This window comes from Nyctereutes procyonoides, unplaced genomic scaffold (genome assembly GCF_905146905.1).
Source record: "Nyctereutes procyonoides isolate TBG_1078 unplaced genomic scaffold, NYPRO_anot_genome, whole genome shotgun sequence".
Classification (NCBI taxonomy): domain Eukaryota; kingdom Metazoa; phylum Chordata; class Mammalia; order Carnivora; family Canidae; genus Nyctereutes; species Nyctereutes procyonoides.
Window position 1 is genome coordinate 71,721,746 of NW_026575135.1, and position 19,734 is coordinate 71,741,479.

Sequence of the window (19,734 nt, forward strand, 5' to 3'; positions counted from 1 at the left end):
GTGTGTATGTAGCACAAGAATGAAGCTGCTGTACTGAATCAAGAAAACACTAGCACCATGGCATCCAGCTGCATCCCCAGTCAGCACACTGCTGATCAGCTTGTAAGAGTGCTGAAGGTGAACCTCCATGTCCTGCCCAAGGCCTGCATTCGGGTGAGCCACAGAGACTCCCAAGTCACGTGATGATTCCTGAGCTACTCAAAAGTGGGCAGAGAGGGAGGGAGGGGGACACCCAGAGAGACCATACCAGTCAGCAGAGACCACACAATCTTCCAGCTAAGAGAGTTCTTGGGGGTCATCCTGAACACAATACAAATAACTTCCTGACCATTTGTAGGCAGCTAATTCTATCCACAGGTAGTTTTAAGAATTAGGAAGGTCTTCCTTAGAATAAAAACCTTGATTTCTTTTTTTTTAAATTTTATTTATTTTATTTATTTATTCATGATAGACATAGAGAGAGAGAGAGAGAGAGACAGAGACACAGGCAGAGGGAGAAGCAGGCCCCAAGCAGGGAGCCCGACGCGGGACTCGATCGTGGGACCCTAGGATCGCGCCCTGGGCCAAAGGCAGGCACTAAACAGCTGAACCACCCAGGTCCCAAAAATCTTGATTTCTAAATGCCCATTCATAGCTCTTTGTTCTCTTCACTCAAGAAGCACCACCAAATATATAAACTATATTTCTCTTATCGATGGTGCACAATAACACAGGCATCAGGTGCATCATTACTTGCATGTATCATGAAAGAAACAAACTGTCAGATGTCGTCAAATATGAGAAACACCCTGACTTCAAGCTGTAGGTCCCAGAATGGAGGAAAATCCTTCTTCTATGCAACAGTCCTTTGTTAAGATAGTCAAAGACATCTTCTCTGTACTCCACCTGGACTTGTCTTCACGTTCACTACTCCCAGAGCCCCAAATCATTCATTTAAAAATATCTTTAAAGAACCTAACACAGAAAAGCTGAAGTATTATATAAAAACCTCTTTTCCCCAAACCACTGAAGACTAAGTTACTGGCACAATGTGTCATCCCCTCCAAACATTTAATGTGTATTCTACAAACACACACCATTTATAAACAGAGTACAGACTCTCAACCTGGGAAATGAACACTGATGCATTACTACTGCCTCATCTGAGACCATCCAAGTGTCCCCAGCCTGCCAACAACATCCCTCAGGGCAGATCCGGATCAGAGCCACGTGCGCTGCCCTCAGTCGTCTTGCCTCCAGTCTCTGCCAGTCTGGATGTCCATGACCTTGACACTTAGAAGATTACATACAGCCTGGTTACTGCGTAGAATGCCCCTCCTTCCGGATTTCTCTGGTGTTTCCTCGGGGCTAGATTTAGGTCATGCACTTCTGGCAGCAACACCCAAAGAAGGGACGCTGTGCTGTTTCACTGCGTGCTAATGGGTGGCGCACAGTCAGGATACATCCCAGTGCTGAGGAAGCTCATTCTGATCATGTGGTTTGTAAAAGGGATGTTCTGCAGGCATCTCCACTGCCAAGTTACTCTTTTCCCTTTGTCATTAGCACGTAGTCTATGGGGGAGGTATTCTGAGACTTGGTAAATACTTCATTCCTCATCAAAATTTCAATATATTCTTTTACTTTTTAGATTACTATGAACTCATGTTTCCTGTATTATTTAATGGGCTAATTAAATCATTACTGTCATTATTCATTTTCATGCTCAAATTCCAAATGGTAAAACAGGGGTTACAGATTTTTTCAATCCTGTTCTTTTGTGGACATCAGTTTTTCAATGTCTTTATTTTTAAAATATATTTATTTGAGAGAGAGAGAGTATGTGAGCATACACACACACGTGGCAGGCAGAGGGAGAGTTTGAGGGAGAAGCAGGCTCCCCGCTGAGCAAGCAGCTTAATGAAGGACTTGATCCCAGGACTCTGAGATTCTGACCTGAGCCAAAGGCAGCTGCTTAACTGACTGAGCCACTCAGGCGCCCCTCAATGTCTTTATTAAAATAAAATGCTAAAAATGAATACAACACATCCAATATCAAGAGCAGCATGAAGCTAACCTCTCCCTATATCTGAATATTATGTTCACGAGATACAGCCCATGCTTTCAATATATTTTTTGGCAACCACGGGACACATTAGTGTATGCAGGGCTTACAGGATAGAAGGTTCCCAGGGATCCTCTGCCTGACTGTTACTTAAGCCAAGTCTCCACAACTCCTGTTATTTTTTTGAACCCATCTGCAGGTTAACTTAACGAATAGCTTCTTTTTGTTGTTCTATGTATTCCAAGATCTACCTAGTTTCATGTCATTTTCAAGTTAAGATGCTTACATTTATGTTTCCTTACAAATTTTTGATAGAAGCATTTTAAACAGGAGGAAGGAGGCATTCTGCCCAGAGAAGATATGCACCAAGCACCAGTGCTCTAAAAGCCTGCAGACCTGTTCTTTACATCTAAGAATCTGGATGTCTGAGAGCTCAGTGAATTCACTGAGAAAATGCACGGTGGGTGGTAGGAGCCAGGTTTCTCACAGTTGGAGTGGAAGTTTACAGGCAAGCAAGCGGAGGAGGCTAGAACAATCCATGTGGTCATGGATTACAGTTGGAGGCATGGGTATGGACTCACTCTTAGCTTAATACAGATACAGAGAACTACATACAGAAGTATTTCTGGATACATGTGTTATACACACATGTATTCCCTTGCTCTGTCAGCTGGGAGGGCCCAGGGGAAACAAAACTGCAATAGTAACAAGCACATCTAACACCCAGAGCTTGGTTTCTAATGCCATTTTCTCATCAACAGAAACCAGGGTTCCTGGGAGAAAATGGCTGATTCTAGGACCGGGACAGGAAGTACATACAAGATGAGCCTAGAGTATCTCATAGCACCACAAAGGAAGAAAGTGCTCAAAAACAAAAAATCAATGTCCTTGGTAATGGGTGCATGTCAAGGGACAGAGGAGCCAAGTGAAAGCGCTCCCAATTGCCAAGGATGGAATAGTCTGAGCAACAAAAATAAACCAAGTAGTACGGTATTATAACAGAGTATAAAATAAATATCCACAAGTCCATACTGATATAAATAAATGACTGAATAAATTAGTAAGTGGAGAAAACCCAAATCATCCATGCAAAGTAATTCCAAATAAGTAATACTCTTCATATGTGGTCTGTGCACAGTGACTTCCTTCTAAAGATTACTGTACGGAAGAGAAACAAGCTTTGCAGGGGAGAAGCCTGAAAAACACTCAACAATCAGCCAGGTGATCAAGGTCTACAACAACAGTCAACCCGTTGTTGATAGTACATGTAGTACATGTTGATAGTATGTATCCTGGATAAGATACTGAGAGTGATGCTGCACTCCTGTGATCTTCCTCTCAAAGTCCCTGTGATCTTCCTCTTAAAGTCCCATAACCTTAGTCTAATAATTAGAAAGGCATCAAATTCCAGCTGAAGGACATGCTACAGAATATCTGACCAGTAGGCCTCAAAAATGTCAAAAACAAGGGAAGTCTATGAAACTCTCACAGCCAGAGACAAAGGAGACCCAATAACACAACACCCCCTCCCAGATGGGATACTGGCAAAGAAAAAGGATATTATGTAAAAACTAAGGAAGTCTTTAATTTTAATGACAATGTATGTAGGCTGATTTGGTCATTAATTATCACACGTGTGACATACTAATGTAAGATGTCAGTAAGGGAAACCAGCAGCATTCTTTGTACTGTCTTTGCAATTTATCTGTAAAGCTATTCTAAAAAAATACAAATTACCTAAAAAAAAAAAAGACATTACATAAAAGAGAACACTCTTTCATTAGGAAGAATGGAGGCTAGAAAACAAAATAATAATACTTTTTAAAGTGCTGAAAGCCAAGTGCCATCAGCTCAGAAATTTGTGTCTATGTCCTTGAAAAATGACAGCAGAAAAAGACATTTTCAGAATAAATGAGTGATGAGAGAACTCGAGATAAAGTTGACCTACGTTGACAGGGAAAGGACGGCAGGTGGGACATAGAAATAGCAGGAGGACCTAAGAGCCCTGGAAGCACTACTCTGTGGGTAAACATACAAGTTCCCCTGCCTTTCCTTTATCATTCTCCCATTCCTCCTCTACAGGTACCAGAGACCTGGAAGGTGACAGTGGGTCTCAACGTGGGGGCAGAAAAAGCCTCTCGGGGCGTGCTGATCACAAACTTTGGGGAAGGACTATTTGCTGCTGCACACATGGAGAGCTGTCTTTGGCATTTCGTAGGCACAGGCCGGGGAGGCTGGATGTTATGTAATGCAGACGACAGTCCTGCAGAACAAAGGATTCTTCTGCCTCAAATATCTCTTACCCCTGCTTCATTCTGACAAACACAAAGTGCAGAGCGCCCTGTGGTATGCCACTGGCCAGGCCGCGGCACCTGCCCTGGCAGCTCTGCCTGTGTGGCCCACTCCGGGAGGGCTCCAGCACATCCTGACCACCAGCAAGGGGACAGCCATCAGGTAAAACCATGTCTCTCATCCTGTAAACTACGGACTTGGTTTCAAAGCCAGTATTCTACACCTCTGCTGATCCTTTACATTCTTTTGGCTTCCTCCTCTCTTCGGCTGTTGGTAAGGAAAGATAAGCACACGGAAGATATGGCAAACCAAGTGAGGAGCTGAAGCTACCCTCTCAGGAGCCAGAGCCTGCAAGGTAGGAGTTGGACAGGAAGGCGAGGGGACAAACTGTCTCAGGCCTCTGGCAGATGGATAGGCTCTTCACTTACACTTAAGATTCAGACACACAGAGGAAAACCTTTTGGAGTGGGGTTTTTGAACAGAACCATCAGCAGTGATTTTTTATAAGCAACTTTTATTTTTAAAAAGCTATGGCTTAAATGTTTTTTTTTCCAGTTAACATATGATGTTATATTAATTTCAGGTAGGAACTGAAGAATTCCATACAACACCCAGTGCTCATCAAAAGTGCTCTCTTGGGAACCCTGGGTGGCGCTGCGGTTTAGCGCCTGCCTTTGGCCCAGGGCGCGATCCTGGAGACCCGGGATCGAATCCCACATCGGGCTCCTGGTGCATGGAGCCTGCTTCTCCCTCTGCCTGTGTCTCTGCCTTGCCTCTCTCTATCTCTGTGTGTGACTATCATAAATAAATAAAAAAAATTAAAAAAAAAAAAACACACAAAAGTGCTCTCTTTAACCCCATCCCCTACTCCCTGCGCCCCCCACCTCCAGCCCCGGTCCCATGACCATCAACGTGTTCTCTGTAGTTTGTTTCTTGGTTTGTCTCTTCCTCCCCCCTTTGCTCATTTGTTTCTTAAATTCCACATATGAGTGAAATCACATGGTATTTGTCTTTTTCTGATTCATTTCACTTAGCATCATACTCTCAGCTTGATCCATGTCATTGCAAATGGCAAGATTTCATTCTTTTTGATGATTAATATTCCATTGTATGTATATACCAACTCTTCTTTATCCATTCATTAGTCGACGGACACTTAGGCTGTTCCCATATAGTGGGTATTATAAATAGCCCTGCTATAAACAAGGCGGCATGTATCCCTTAGAATTTGTGTTCTTACATTCTTTGGGTAAACACCCAGTAGTGTGACTGTGGGATCATAAGGTAGCTCTATTTTTAAGTTTTTGAAGAACTCCCTTACTGTTTTCCAGACTAGCTGCACCAGTTTACATTCCCACTAACCGTGTAGGAGGGTTCCCCTTTCTCCGTATCCTCACAAACACCTGTTGTTTCTTAAGTTGTCATGTTTAGCCATTCTAACAAGGTGTGAGGTGATGCCTTGTAGTTTTGATTTGCATGTCCCGATGATGGATGATGTTGAGCATCTTTTCATGTATCTGTTAGCCATCTGTATGTAGGTCTTTTCTAGAGAAATGGCTATTAATGTCTTTTGTTCATTTTTAAATTAGATTATTTGTTTTTCAGGTGTTGAGTTTTATGAGTCCTTTACATATTTTGGATACTGGCTCTTTATCTGATATGTCATTTGCAAACATGTTCTCCCACTAAGTAGGTTGCCTTTTAGTTTTCTCTATTGTCTCTGTTGCTGTGCAGAAGCTTTTTATTTTGATGACGTCCCAATAGTTTTTCTTTTGTTTCCCTTGCCTCAGGAGACCTACCTAGAAAAAAGTTGCTACAGCCAATGTTAAAGAAGTTACTGCCTGTATCCTCTTCTAGGATTTTTAGGGTTTCAGGTCTCACATTTAGGTCTTCTGTATCTACTTTGAATTTATTTTTGTGTATGGTATAGGAGAGTGGTCCAGTTTTCCCAATACCAACTGTTGAAGAGGCTTTTCCCATTGGGTAGTCTTCTGTTTTGTCAGATTAATTGATCATATAGTTGTGGGTTTATTTCTGGGTTTCCTATTCTGTTCCATTAAGTGTTTCAGTTTTAGATTTTTTTTGATAATTCTGAATTTTCTTAAAAATGTATGGATCGGGGATCCCTGGGTGGCGCAGCGGTTTGGCGCTTGCCTTTGGCCCAGGGCGCGATCCTGGAGACCCGGGATCGAATCCCACGTCGGGCTCCCGGTGCATGGAGCCTGCTTCTCCCTCTGCCTGTGTCTCTGCCTCTCTCTCTCTCTCTGTGTGTGTGTGACTATCATAAAATAAAAATTTAAAAAAATTAAAAAAAATGTATGGATCATGTGGATGTCCAATTTTCCCAGCATCATTTATTGAAGAGACTGTGTTTCTTCCAGCGGATAGTCTTTCCTCCTTTATCTAATATTAGTTGAACATAAAGTTCAGGGTCCACTTCTGGGTTCTCTATTCTGTTCCATTGATCTATGTGTCTGTTTTTGTGCCAGGACCACACTGTCTTGATGACCATAGCTTTGTAGTACAACCTGAAATCTGGCATTGTGATGCCCCCAGATATGGTTTTCTTTTTTAAAATTCCCCTGGCTATTCGGGGTCTTTTCTGATTCCACACAAATCTTAAAATAATTTGTTCTAACTCTCTGAAGAAGTCCATAGTATTTTGATAGGGATTGCATTAAACGTGTAAATTGCCCTGGGTAACATTGACATTTTCACAATATTAGTTCTGCCAATCCATAAGCATGGAATATTTTTCCATCTCTTTGTGTCTTCCTCAATTTCTTTCAGAAGTGTTCTATAGTTTTTAGGGTATAGATCCTTTACCTCTTTGGTTAGGTTTATTCCTAGGTATCTTATGCTTTTGGGTGCAATTGTAAATGGGACTGACTCCTTAATTTCTCTTTCTTCAGTCTCATTGTTAGTGTATAGAAATGCCACTGATTTCTGGGCATTGATTTTGTATCCTGCCACGCTACCAAATTGCTGTATGAGTTCTAGCAATCTTGGGGTGGAGGCTTTTGGGTTTTCTATGTAGAGTATCATGTCATCGGCGAAGAGGGAGAGTTTGACTTCTTCTTTGCCAATTTGAATGCCTTTAATGTCCCTTTTTGAACTCAGCCACAGTAACTTTTTGCAAGATACATCCACGAAGGCAAAAGAAACAAAAGCAAAAATGAACTACTGGGACTTCATCAAGATAAGAAGCTTTTGCACAGCAAAGGATACAGTCAACAAAACTAAAAGACAACCTACAGAATGGGAGAAGATATTTGCAAATGACCTATCAGATAAAGGGCTAGTTTCCAAGATCTATAAAGAACTTCTTAAACTCAACACCAAAGAAACAAACAATCCAATCATGAAATGGGCAAAAGACATGAAGAGAAATCTCACAGAGGAAGACATAGACATGGCCAACACGCACATGAGAAAATGCTCTGCATCACTTGCCATCAGGGAAATACAAATCAAAACCACAATGAGATACCACCTCACACCAGTGAGAATGGGGAAAATTAACAAGGCAGGAAACAACAAATGTTGGAGAGGATGCGGAGAAAAGGGAACCAACCCTCTCACACTGTTGGTGGGAATGTGAACTGTTGCAGCCACTCTGGAAAACTGTGTGGAGGTTCCTCAAAGAGTTAAAAATAGACCTGCCCTACGACCCAGCAATTGCACTGTTGGGGATTTACCCCAAAGATACAGATGCAATGAAACGCCGGGACACCTGCACCCCGATGTTTATAGCAGCAATGTCCACAATAGCCGAACTGTGGAAGGAGCCTCGGTGTCCATCGAAAGATGAATGGATAAAGAAGATGTGGTTTATGTATACAATGGAATATTCCTCAGCCATTAGAAACGACAAATACCCACCATTTGCTTCAAGGTGGATGGAACTGGAGGGTATTATGCTGAGTGAAGTAAGTCAATCGGAGAAGGACAAACAGTGTATGTTCTCATTCATTTGGGGAATATAAATAATAGTGAAAAGGAATATAAGGGAAGGGAGAAGAAATGTGTGGGAAATATCAGAAAGGGAGACAGAACATAAACACTCCTGATTCTGGGAAACGAACTAGGGGTGGTGGAAGGGGAGGAGGGTGGGGGGTGGGGGTGAATGGGTGACGGGCACTGAGGGGGGCACTTGACGGGATGAGCACTGGGTGTTATTCTGTATGTTGGTAAATTGAACACCAATAAAAAATAAATTTATTAAAAAAAAGTGTATGGATCATCACATGGGAGATACAGGAGAAATATTTGTAACTCAGGCAAAAAGATACATACAACTTAAACTCTGACTTTCTGTCATAGCAGTTCATTTAAACTACAGGCTTCATCTTTTCAGAGGTAATTAAATCCATATTCAATTAGAACCAAAAAACTTTAAACACTAAACAATAGTATGACTATTTTCTTGATGAGTTTTTAGGATAAAGACACCAAATTGACACGATGTGGCCCAAATTATTGATATTTAAAGATATTTCTCAATATGTTTATGATTAATCTTTATTTGCTTTCATAAAGTCATTTTTATATTCACAAGGTGAATTTTTTATATTGTACAAAGTGTGATGTTTTCTATTTATTGCTTGATAATAAATATAGAGGTGTGTAAGTTTTTTTTTTTTTAAGAAAATATGATGGAAAAAAGAAGGTAAAGGGCCATTCAACTAATTCTGTTCAACCAGCCAAAGGAACAGTGAGAAGCATTTGATACTGCTGATTGATACCAAGACTGAAAAGCAACATAACATTATTGTTTGGTAGCATCCTTATCTAAATTACATTTTCCTACTAACAATGGAAAGAATGTCCACAGATTCTTACAGACACAGATAAAACTCTAAGAGATTCCCAACTTGACAATGGTCTGACACAATTTAAGACTGGTAAATAATAACAGTAAAGCCTATATAAATTTTTAAAGTCCAAGAAGATAAATCCTTAACTTTCAGACAAATGTATATTATTTTGAACTATCCAAGAGCCCATAACTTCCCTTTTATACTACCACACATCCGCTAACTACATTACAAAGAACTCATTCAGCTAACTAGAGGTAACAAATCAAACCACAAATTGAGCTGTCTTTCCTGTCAATGATGTCATGGACACTGCACTGGGAAAGATGTCCTTCAGGCACTAAGCGAAGGACATTCAGTAGAACAAACACAGGCAAGCTCTTAGAACATCGTTAACAAAGCAAGAAAATGAAATACTTAACAATGTGTAATTTTTTAAGTCAGTTACAAATCCTATCCTCAAATGGAAGGAAAGCTCGATAAAACTAAGCATCTTAATGAAATCATTCCAGTGCTGTACACTTATTTTGGTCAAAGCATTCTGCTGACCACTGCAGAGAACAGAAAGATAAGACACACACTTTCACATAAAGAAAGCTGGCAAGTATGCAAATAATAACATAACAGGAAAAGGACAATACCGTCAGGGAGGTACAAGAAGGAGCTCTGGAGATCACAGAGGCCCCCGGTTGGAAACTAACTGAGGGCGCATCCAGGTCTTTTTTTTCTTAGACTCTTACCAATTCATATTAGTTCATATCACAATGCACAGCACAGAGAGGTGCTAATCTAAGGTTTCCTGACTAAAATGAAGGGTGGGCAGAATTGACAGGCGAGCTGGGGAGGGCTAAGACATGGATCTTTGGGTCCACTCCTTGAGATGAGGAGCTGTAGGTTGGGAGGGGAATACCCAGTGACTCTGATGCAAGGGCCCTTGAGCTTCACGTGGACAGTGCTGCCCTGCAGGGAGAGTAGGGTATCTGTGCAGGGAGAGGGAGCAGTAGCACACAAATGAGGCAGGACAGCAAGCGTTTCTCAGCGCATAAGGCTTCTCTATGGAGTATAAGCAGGAACAGAAGAGCAAAGCGCTAGGGCACATAGAGGATTGCTACTGAAAAGATGGAGGCCCAAGAAGGCCTGAGATGATGTGTGTGCTGAGCCTGTGCTGTTTAAGCTCACCCCATTCCCAGAGGGTAACAGGACAGACCTCCATTTAGTGTCACTTGGCTGGGCTGAAACAGGATCTTCCTATAAACTACCATCTCACTACCCTGAATGTGGACATCATTGGAATTCAGCCAGGCATCCAATGTCCCAGGGCCTTCCTGCTTCCAGGCTTTTCACCTGAGGGACTGGCCAGGGGTGTGTGTAGGGGGTGTGGGGGTGTGCAGGGACACACTGTGTGGAGCTCGATTTGCCATCGCTCATTCCCTCCACACCCCCGTCCACTGCTTCCGGCTGGGTTTCCCAAGCCCACACTTGGATGGCAGAGAAGCCAGATACAACTTTCCAGCTGCTTAAGACAGCAGCCACCAATGGAGCAGAGCTGCTCCGTGCTGTGTCAGGTGTGTGACCCCCAAAGCTACAGAGCCCCTAGCACAGTGCCGGGACCGACCGAGGGGGCAATCAAGTTAGGTGGCATTGGCCTCACTGGCCAAGAACTACATCTCCCACGTCTTTCAAAATCCTCACTGTGACTAATAACTAAGTCCTTGCCTTGGGCACAGGTCTACTCTGAAGAGGCCCTTACGTTTAATTTACTATTACCCTACCCACCTTCAGCAAAACCTTCCCAGTATTTCAAATGCTTTCACATTACTTTTTCCGCACCTCAGAGTCTTCAGACCGGAGGATTCTGCCTAGAAGACTCTTCTCAACTAGTGAATTCCTGTTCAGAGATCATCTCCTCAGGGCAGCCCTCAAGGCAGCCCTCTCTGACTCGGTGGAACTAGTTCTGCTTCATAAAGACTTTTCCTAATTATCATTTCTGATCCAATGTTTATCTTCTCTGCTTAATTATAACTCCATGAAAGCAGTTATCATGTGGGTCTTGTTTACATCTGGAGATCTGACAGCAGCTCAAAAAATATCTGTTCATGAATTAGCATATGGAACCCAAATCCCTCTGCTTGCTGTCAACCCACCCAGCCTCATTCCCTGCCATCATCCTTAGGCTCCTGCCCCTCCAGGGGTGGAACCATTGACTCATGTGGTTCCCCCACTGAGAGGGTCTCCTCTGGTCAAATCCTGACAACCATGGAAGGCCCCGCAGAATGAAAGCATCCTCTATGAAATCCTCTCATAAGTTCCTTCCAGCCATAAGAACCAAGAACTCTTCCTTGGTAACAATACTAAGGCCTGCCGTGCTAAGTCAGCATGCAGTGGGCCCCCAAATATTTTATGCATGTTTGTCTCCCTATAGGAGCAAATGTTCCTTAAGGACATGAACTCGCATATATTTCTGCAGATCCCTACAGGGTCTGTCACAGAATGCATGGCCTAGAGCAAATGTAACTTAATACCTGTTGATTAACTATTTTACACTAAATACATCTGAAACAATTGTCACCTGGAAAACCAGAAGAACAAAGAAAAAGTATACTTGGAAATTAAAAAAAAAAAGAAGTACTAGTCTTAAAGAAATAAGTAGATTGATTTCATAGTGATAAAAGAGGTGGTGCTCATTCAAGGCACAAGAAAAACAAATAACAACTGTACAATTTAACAAATTCATTCTCTCAATAAAGATACAATCATCCTGTTTGGTGATTAGGCAGATGCTCTCACTGTTTTACAAAAGAGGACAATGGTTTAAAGACTCATTCACCTACAGCCCCAAGGCTAGTCATCACTGAGCCTAGCATTCCAATTCCAGTCTCCTGACTGTCCATGCCAAACTCTTTTCACTATTTTAGAGGTGTTCTCTTATTGGACAGAGATTTAATTTTGTTTTTATGATGAAAAAGATGATGCAGAATGCTGTGGCAAATTACAGGTCAGTGACATACCCTTAAATATGCCTCTGAAAGATGAGAGTAGGAGAGTGAAGTCACTACAGAAGCAGAGATCTGTGAACCAGACAAAATACTCCCCAGAGCTTTTCCAGAGCGATGACTGCACCACCACAGAGAACAGACTGAAACGAAGACTGAATTCAGCTGGGCAAACGGGAGATGAACAACAGCTTAGGGATTCAAAAGAGGAAGGGCAAAAGTTCTCCCTATCCAGACACCAGTCAGACCTTTTCAGACCCTAAAATGAGCTTGTTTGCTCGTAACCCCCAAATTCCCAAACAAAATGGCATTTTAATTTTTCTCTAGTTAAAAGTAAAAATTAAAAATAAAATTGTGTTTCAGAAATCTTTTCAATGAATGGATTTACTTCCATTGCTTTTGTTAACAATATACATCCATGCTCTCATTTAAAATAATATGTGTAACTTTACAGGTTAAATAAACTGCAACCACCTAGAGCAGTCTGGTTTAGCCGAAGACTTCGTAACTCAAATATTTAACCTCTGTTTAGATCATGACTTGAGAGTTAATCTTTCCATCTTACACACACATGGGCATTTAACAGGTCTCCACTCACTGTAAAGGGGCTGTCTTCATTTTTACATTTTCTTGCTCACATTTTAAAATCATTCTATCCTTATATGGTCTTTAACATCTTACCCTGAATACTTAAAATGAGAACCAGTCACATAAGATCATCTCATGAGTACCTGCTCTAAGTCTCTCAAAGTAAGAATATTTAAGGGCATACAACTCAAAGCTTCCAGTTTAAGAATTTTTATGTTGCTTCTGAACCTTACACTCATGTTATACCTTTTCTAAAAGCAATCTCTACACCCAAAGAGGGGCTCAAACTCATTAGTCACACGCTCCATCGACTGACAGTTGGGTGCCCCTGCATCACACTTTTGAACAACAGTGTAATGAAGTGTAATTTATATGCTGTAACATTCACTTTCTTAAAGTGTAAATTCAATGATTTTGTGCAACCACCACAAGCCACATTTTAGATGTTCCCATTACCCCCCAAAATACCCTTGTGCCTGCCCACAGGTGATCTGCACACCCAGCCCCCAGCCCGCATATCCACTAATGTGCCTTCTGTCTCTAGGACATTCCACATAAAAGAAATCATGCCACATGCAGATGTTTCTAGCTGCCTCCTTTTACTTGGTGTAATGCTCTAGAGGTTTATCCATGTTGTTGCAGCTATCAGTAGTTAATTCTATTTCATTGCTGAACTATAGTCCATTCTGTGGCTCTGTGGAATTGTTTCTCCAGTCACTGGCTGATGGACACTTGTTTCCACTATTGGGACTACTGTATATAATGCAATGAGTATTCATGTACAAGTTTTGTGGGGATGTTTCATTGTTTTCATTTCTCTTAGGTAGATTATCAAGAGCAGGACTGCTGAGTCATATGGTAAATTTATGCTTCATTTAAAGAAAACCTGCCTCACCATTTTCCAAACTGCTTGTACTGTTTCACATTTCTACCAAGAAAGCAGGAGGGTTTCAGTTTACCCACTCCCTCCACGAAACATGGTCATACCTGTTTACTGTAGTCACTCTACTGGCTGTGGAATAATCTCCTGCTGTTTTGATTGTTTTCTAATAATTGATGAAATATTAAATCATTAAATCCTCTGCCCATGGTAAAATTAGGTTGCTTGTCTTATTCCTGATTTATAAGAGTTCAGATCTATGAGCTGGACCTATTTTCTGCTAGTTTTGTGGATTTGTCTTTTCATTTTCTTCATGGTCTTTTCTGAACAAAGTATTTTACTTCCGAAGACTGACACTGTTGTCTTTTATGGATAGTGCTTTCGGAGTGAGAACTTTCCCAAATTACAAAGACTTTCTCCTACGATTTTCTAGAAGTTTATGTAGTCTTACTTCTTACATTTTGTCTAAATATCTATTGTGAGGTCATTTTTATACATTGTAAGGTAAGGGTCTTACTTCTTTTCTTTTGTATCTGGAGAACAACTGTTCTAGTACCGCTTGTTGAAAAGACAATCTTTTCCCCACTGAAATGTCACAGCGCTTTGCCAAAAATCAACTGAGTTTAAAAGGATTTATTTCTAGACTCTCTCTCTCTTTTTTTAAGATTTTATTTATTTATTCATGAGAGACACAGAGAGAGAGAAGCAGGATCCACACAGGGATCCCAACATGGGGCTCGATCTGGAGACCCCAGGATCACCTCCTAGGCTGAAGGCAGATGCTCAACCGCTGAGCCACCCAGGTGTTTCTAGACTCTCAATTCTGATCCATCAGTGTATGCACCATCCTTAACTTATGCCAATGCCACAATGCTCTGATTACTGAAGTTTTGCAATCAAGTAGCACGAAGTCTTCCAACATTGTTCTTTTTCAATATTATATGGGCTATCCGAGTTACTCTGAATTTCAGGATTATCTTATCAATTTCTACCAAACATCATATTTGGGAAGTTTTCAGCAGTTATTTCTTGAAATATTTTTTCTGCCACTTTCTCTCCTCTCCTCCGGGATGTGACAATGTCCCATGGGCCTTTGAAACTCTGTTCCTTTTCTCCCATCCAAGTACTAACCAGGCCCGACCCTGCTTAGCTTCTGAGATCAGACAAGATCGGGCACGTTCAGGGTGGTATGGCCGTAGACTCTGTTCCTTTTCTTTAGTTTTTTAGAATTTGTTCTTCAGAGTGGATAATTTCTATTGCTCTAGGTTCAAACTCATGGATTCTTTTTATTTTGAATCCACTGTCCAAGGCCTCAATATTTTTCATTTCCAATACCATACTTTACAGTTACATGATTTCCATGTGGCTCTTTTTGATAATTTTTATATCCTTTATTGAGAATCTCTATGTGCTGGCTTGTTGGTGCCATTTACTGTTGTCATTATTTTCCTTTTTAATTCTTTAAATATCATTTCCTTTAGTTATTTAAACATGCATTAATTCCTTTGAGGTCTTTCTCCGCTAAATTCAGCATCTGGGAATACACAGAGGTAGCTTCTGCAGACTTTTTTTTTTCTAAATAGGCTCCATGCCCAGTGTGGAGCCCAACGAGGAGCCCAAGCACATGGCTGTGAGATAAAGACCTGAGTGAATATCAAAAGTTGGATGTTTAACCAACTGAGCCATACAGGTGCCCCTGCAGACTTTTTCTGAGTATGAGTCCCACTTTCATATTTCTTTGCATAGCTTCTCATCTTTTGTTGAAAACCAGACATTTCAGACAATAAAATGTCACAACTCTGCTGCATTCTGATCTTTTTTTCCCCTTAAGTTTTATTCTGTTGCCTTGTTTGCCTGTTTTGTTTAGTAGGATGGCCAGGTTAGACCTGTGAAATCTGCTTCTGATGTGGTGTGTGCAGCCACTGATATCTCTGCCCAGTTTCTTATTTTTTTAAATATTCTTTCAAGACTAGCTGTCAGCCAGTTGCTGGACATGGGAGCTCCAACATTTCAAATCAGTAAGACTTGTATCATCTGCTAACGGATCTGGGTGTGGGGAGAGAACAGTGTTCAACGTTGTGGCCACTTCCAAACCTGCCTGGGTTGCTTCTGCAAGTCCCTTATCTCTTACCTACATGCACAGCCTCAGGGCCATCCAGGAGTGTAAACAGCTTCAGCTCAGTGGTTACCACGGAGCATGTGGTCTCTCAAACAAGAACATACTTGGCTGCAATCTTGGGCTAGGAGAGACAGATATTAGCCCTTTCTCCACCTTCCTGCCCCCATGAAGTCACTTCCACAGACAACAATGTTGGGCACGGGTGTCACCCACCTTTCTGTCATGGCCAGGCAAGCCATCAGTCCTTGCCACCCACCCTGCCCTGGCAGAAACTCCATACAACAGAACTTGGGGAATGTGGGAAGCAGCCCCTGGCCAAACACCACAGCTTCCCATTGTTCTTACCCAAAGTCTGGCAGTTTTTCAAAACATAAATGAGCCTCAGATCATTGTATGCCTCTGGTCTATTTCCAAACACTGAAGTGATTGCTTTGTCAGTTTTGTCCACTTTTATAGTTGCTTTCTTTTGAGAAGAGAATTTGGTGATCTGCTTGGTCAGAGCCAGAAGTGCCACTCTTCTATTTACTTTTTAATCCTTCACAGAGTTTTACTATTGATTTTTACTTTGAAATATTTCAAAGTCCAAGAATTCAGAGAATATAATGAACATCTATGTACTCGACCTTGAGCTTAAGAAGTGACACATTACAGACCTGTCCAAACCTCATTTACTTCTCTCCGATCCTATTTAAATTCCCCTCTTCCTGCCCCCTGCTCAAATTCCCCTCTCCAGAAAGACCCATTAATCCCAAATTTGGTATTTGTTAATCTAATATATGCTTTTGTTATTATATATATATATATGCTTACATGGCAGCTACTGTTTTGCATTTTTAACTTCATTCAAATGCTATTTGTACATACTCTTCTACAACTTTTCTATGCTCATTATTATGTTATTGGGATTTATTCATGTAATTATGTGTGGCTTTAATTCACAGACAGTTAACTGCTGTATAAATATGCCACAATCACTCCCTTCTTCTGTGATGGACATCTGGGTACGTCCAGTAATTTGTTGTTACAATGCTCCCACGAATACTATTGTGTGTGTTTCCCGTGCACATGTGCAAGAATAACAAGGGTCTAGAGGATGACAGAGAGGGCCATAAATGCTTGTGTAAATACATGAAATCTCCCACTGATTTCCACATGGCTGGAGACAGAAAGTAGATCTCATAAGACAGGCAAAGAGTGGCTGTTCTCTACAACAGGGATTCAAGACCTTCCACAGAATCTAGGTACAGAGTCACAAGAAGCCTTCCCAGACAGAAGGCAACTTTCTGATGTTCCTGAGCAAGTCAGTGGAAAATCCGGGACTAAAAGCTAGGTTTCCTGTATTTACTTCCTCGTGTCTCAAAGCAAGAGCTGTGGATGAGTAAGGCTTATATCATCTGCTAACGGATCTGGGTGTAGGGAGAGAACAGTGTTCAATGTTGTGGCCACTTCCAATCCTGCCTGGGTTGCTTCTGCAAGTCCCTTATCTCTGAGGCATTAGCATCACCCTGGACATTTGTTAAAAATACAGAATCTCCGAGTGTACCCCAGATATGCTGACTAGAATCTTCATTTTAACAAAATGTTCAGGGACCTGTATGCACACTGAAGTCTGGAAAGTACTCTGGAGGATGTATACAGGCATGAAATTACTGGATCACAATGAATGAACTCTTTAACAAGATCCCATGATGCCAAATCTCTCTCCAGAGTATGTCTCAATTTAGTTTCCCAGAGTACATTGATTGTTTATGTGTCTAATGACAAGATAAAGCCATTTCTCATAACTCTTACCTCTGCTTTCATTCTATTTGCTTCACCAAAGTTCCACTTCCTAACACTATCTCCTCAAACTCTAGCCTGAAATTTCCTTACTTGTGCGGTTCCACACTAAACTGTGATAAGAGGGATACACAGTCAAATAAATTTGGGAAGCCACAAGTTAATCTGTGTAGAACAAGTTTTTATTTAATTTTTTAAAAATTTTATTTAAGATAGATTTATTTATTTATTCATTCATTCATTCATGAGAGACACAGACAGAGAGAGAGGCAGAGACACAGGCAGAGGGAGAAGCAGGCTCCATGTAGGGAGCCTGATGTGGTATTCGATCCCGGGACTCCAGGATCATGCCCTGGGCCGAAGGCAGGCACTAAACCGCTGAGCCACCCAGGGATCCCCTAGAACAAGTTTTTAACCCTAAAAGACCTCAGTATGTCTACGAGGAGCCTCTAAAAGTGGACCATATCTTTCAAGCATTTTCCTAAACTTATTTTACCACTTATCTTTTTTCTGCCATGTGTCATCTATGAACATATCTGAATAATATTTCAAGGAACACAGATGGGAAATCTGCAATAATTTAAAGAGGCTTCCCTCCTTTTTAAACAAAAAACATTAAAAAAGAAAAAGACATCAATTTCGTCTCTTACAATCCCCAGATCTTCTCATATTTAAAAGACTCATTCTAGCTACTTCTTTGCAGTTTTATGTAAATATCACCACTAGGAAAGAAAAATACATGTGCTCAAATGAATTTCTCTCTCTTCATTTTTTCTTCATGTCTTCAGTAAGAAGAAATCAGTATGGAATAATCAGGTCCAAAATTTCAAATAGTTTCTCTTCACTCTACTACAACAGCTGAGGAGAACAAACTGGCACCTGCTCGGAGACCTAAAGTAGAAAAGCCATGGTCTCTAATCCAGTGTTCTCCCATAGATGGCCAGCTGAATTAGACTGTCCCTTAATCTCCTTTTGGTTTCCCTGAAGAAATTAAAAGCTACAGAACTTCAGGGATTTCTGGACAGTGAAAGTCACTCACTCCATTTTATTCATTGTGTTTTCCTATAGTTTCAGTTTTTCTACACTGAGCATGTGTTACTTTTGGAACTAGAAAAAATATAGTTTAGCTCTAAAATGCTTAATATGAAAGGAAGAAAACAAGTCACAGAACAATAAAATTTAAATCCACCTCATTATTCTACTAAAATAGACACAAAAGGTGACCCTCAATTAGGGTGTGGAGGCCTTTGCAAGATTAGTGTCTAAAATGGATTATATCAAAATTATATGATTAAAATTCTTTAAATAAGTTATTAAATAATTTATATTTAAATAAGTCAAAATGATTAAAATTCTTCAAATTCATAAATAAAAAATTCTTTAAATAAGTAATTTGAAATCATTATGAATGCAGAACTTAACATTATCTAGGTTGCAACTTTAAGAAGTGAGAGACCATTAGCAAACCTGCTGGCCTGACTCCTGCTGTACTTTCCTGGTCAACAAGATAGGAGAGCACCTACACCATGCACAGCTATGGGGAGGACTATGAAAATATGTATTAAAAAGTGCTACATCATATCAGTAGGGAAACATATCGAAACAACTTATTAGAATTCTAGGCAAAAATCCAGCAAACGGTGACACACTCTCATTTATTGCTGGTGAATGTGCAAAATGGTATAGCCCCTGGGGAGGACAGTTTAGCAGTTTATAAAACAAAACATGCTTTTATCATACAACTCAGCCATCACGCTTTCCGGTATCTACCTAAAGGATCTGAAAACTTAAAACCACGCAAAACCCTGCACACAAATGTTTACAGCAGCTTAATTCATAATTGCCAAAACCTGGAAGCAATCAAGATGTCCTTCAGTAAGTGAACAGGTACACTGTGGTATATCTAGAAAATGGAGTATTATTCAGCACTCAAAAGAAATGTACTATCAAGCTATGAATAGACATGGAGAAAACCTAAATGTATGTTTATTAAGTGAAAGAAGCCAGTCTGCAAAGGCTGGATACTGTATGATTCCAACTACAGGACATTCTGGAAAAGGCAAAACTATGGAAATAGTGTAAATCAATTAATCAATCAGTGGTTGGTGGAGAAAGGGATGAATAGACAGGGCACAGAGGATCTTTAGGGCAGTGAAAATACTCTGTGTGATACCATCATGGTGAGTACATGCCATATCTGTCCAAACCCACAGAATGTACAACAG

General features: G+C 40.8%; 1 protein-coding gene across 1 annotated transcript in view; it reads right to left on the reverse strand.

Annotated features, from left to right (window-relative positions):
- RNF130 (ring finger protein 130) overlaps positions 1 to 19,734 on the reverse strand; it is a 105,451-nt gene that overhangs the window by 53,167 nt on the left and 32,550 nt on the right. The gene's annotated exons all lie outside the window — the stretch shown is intronic.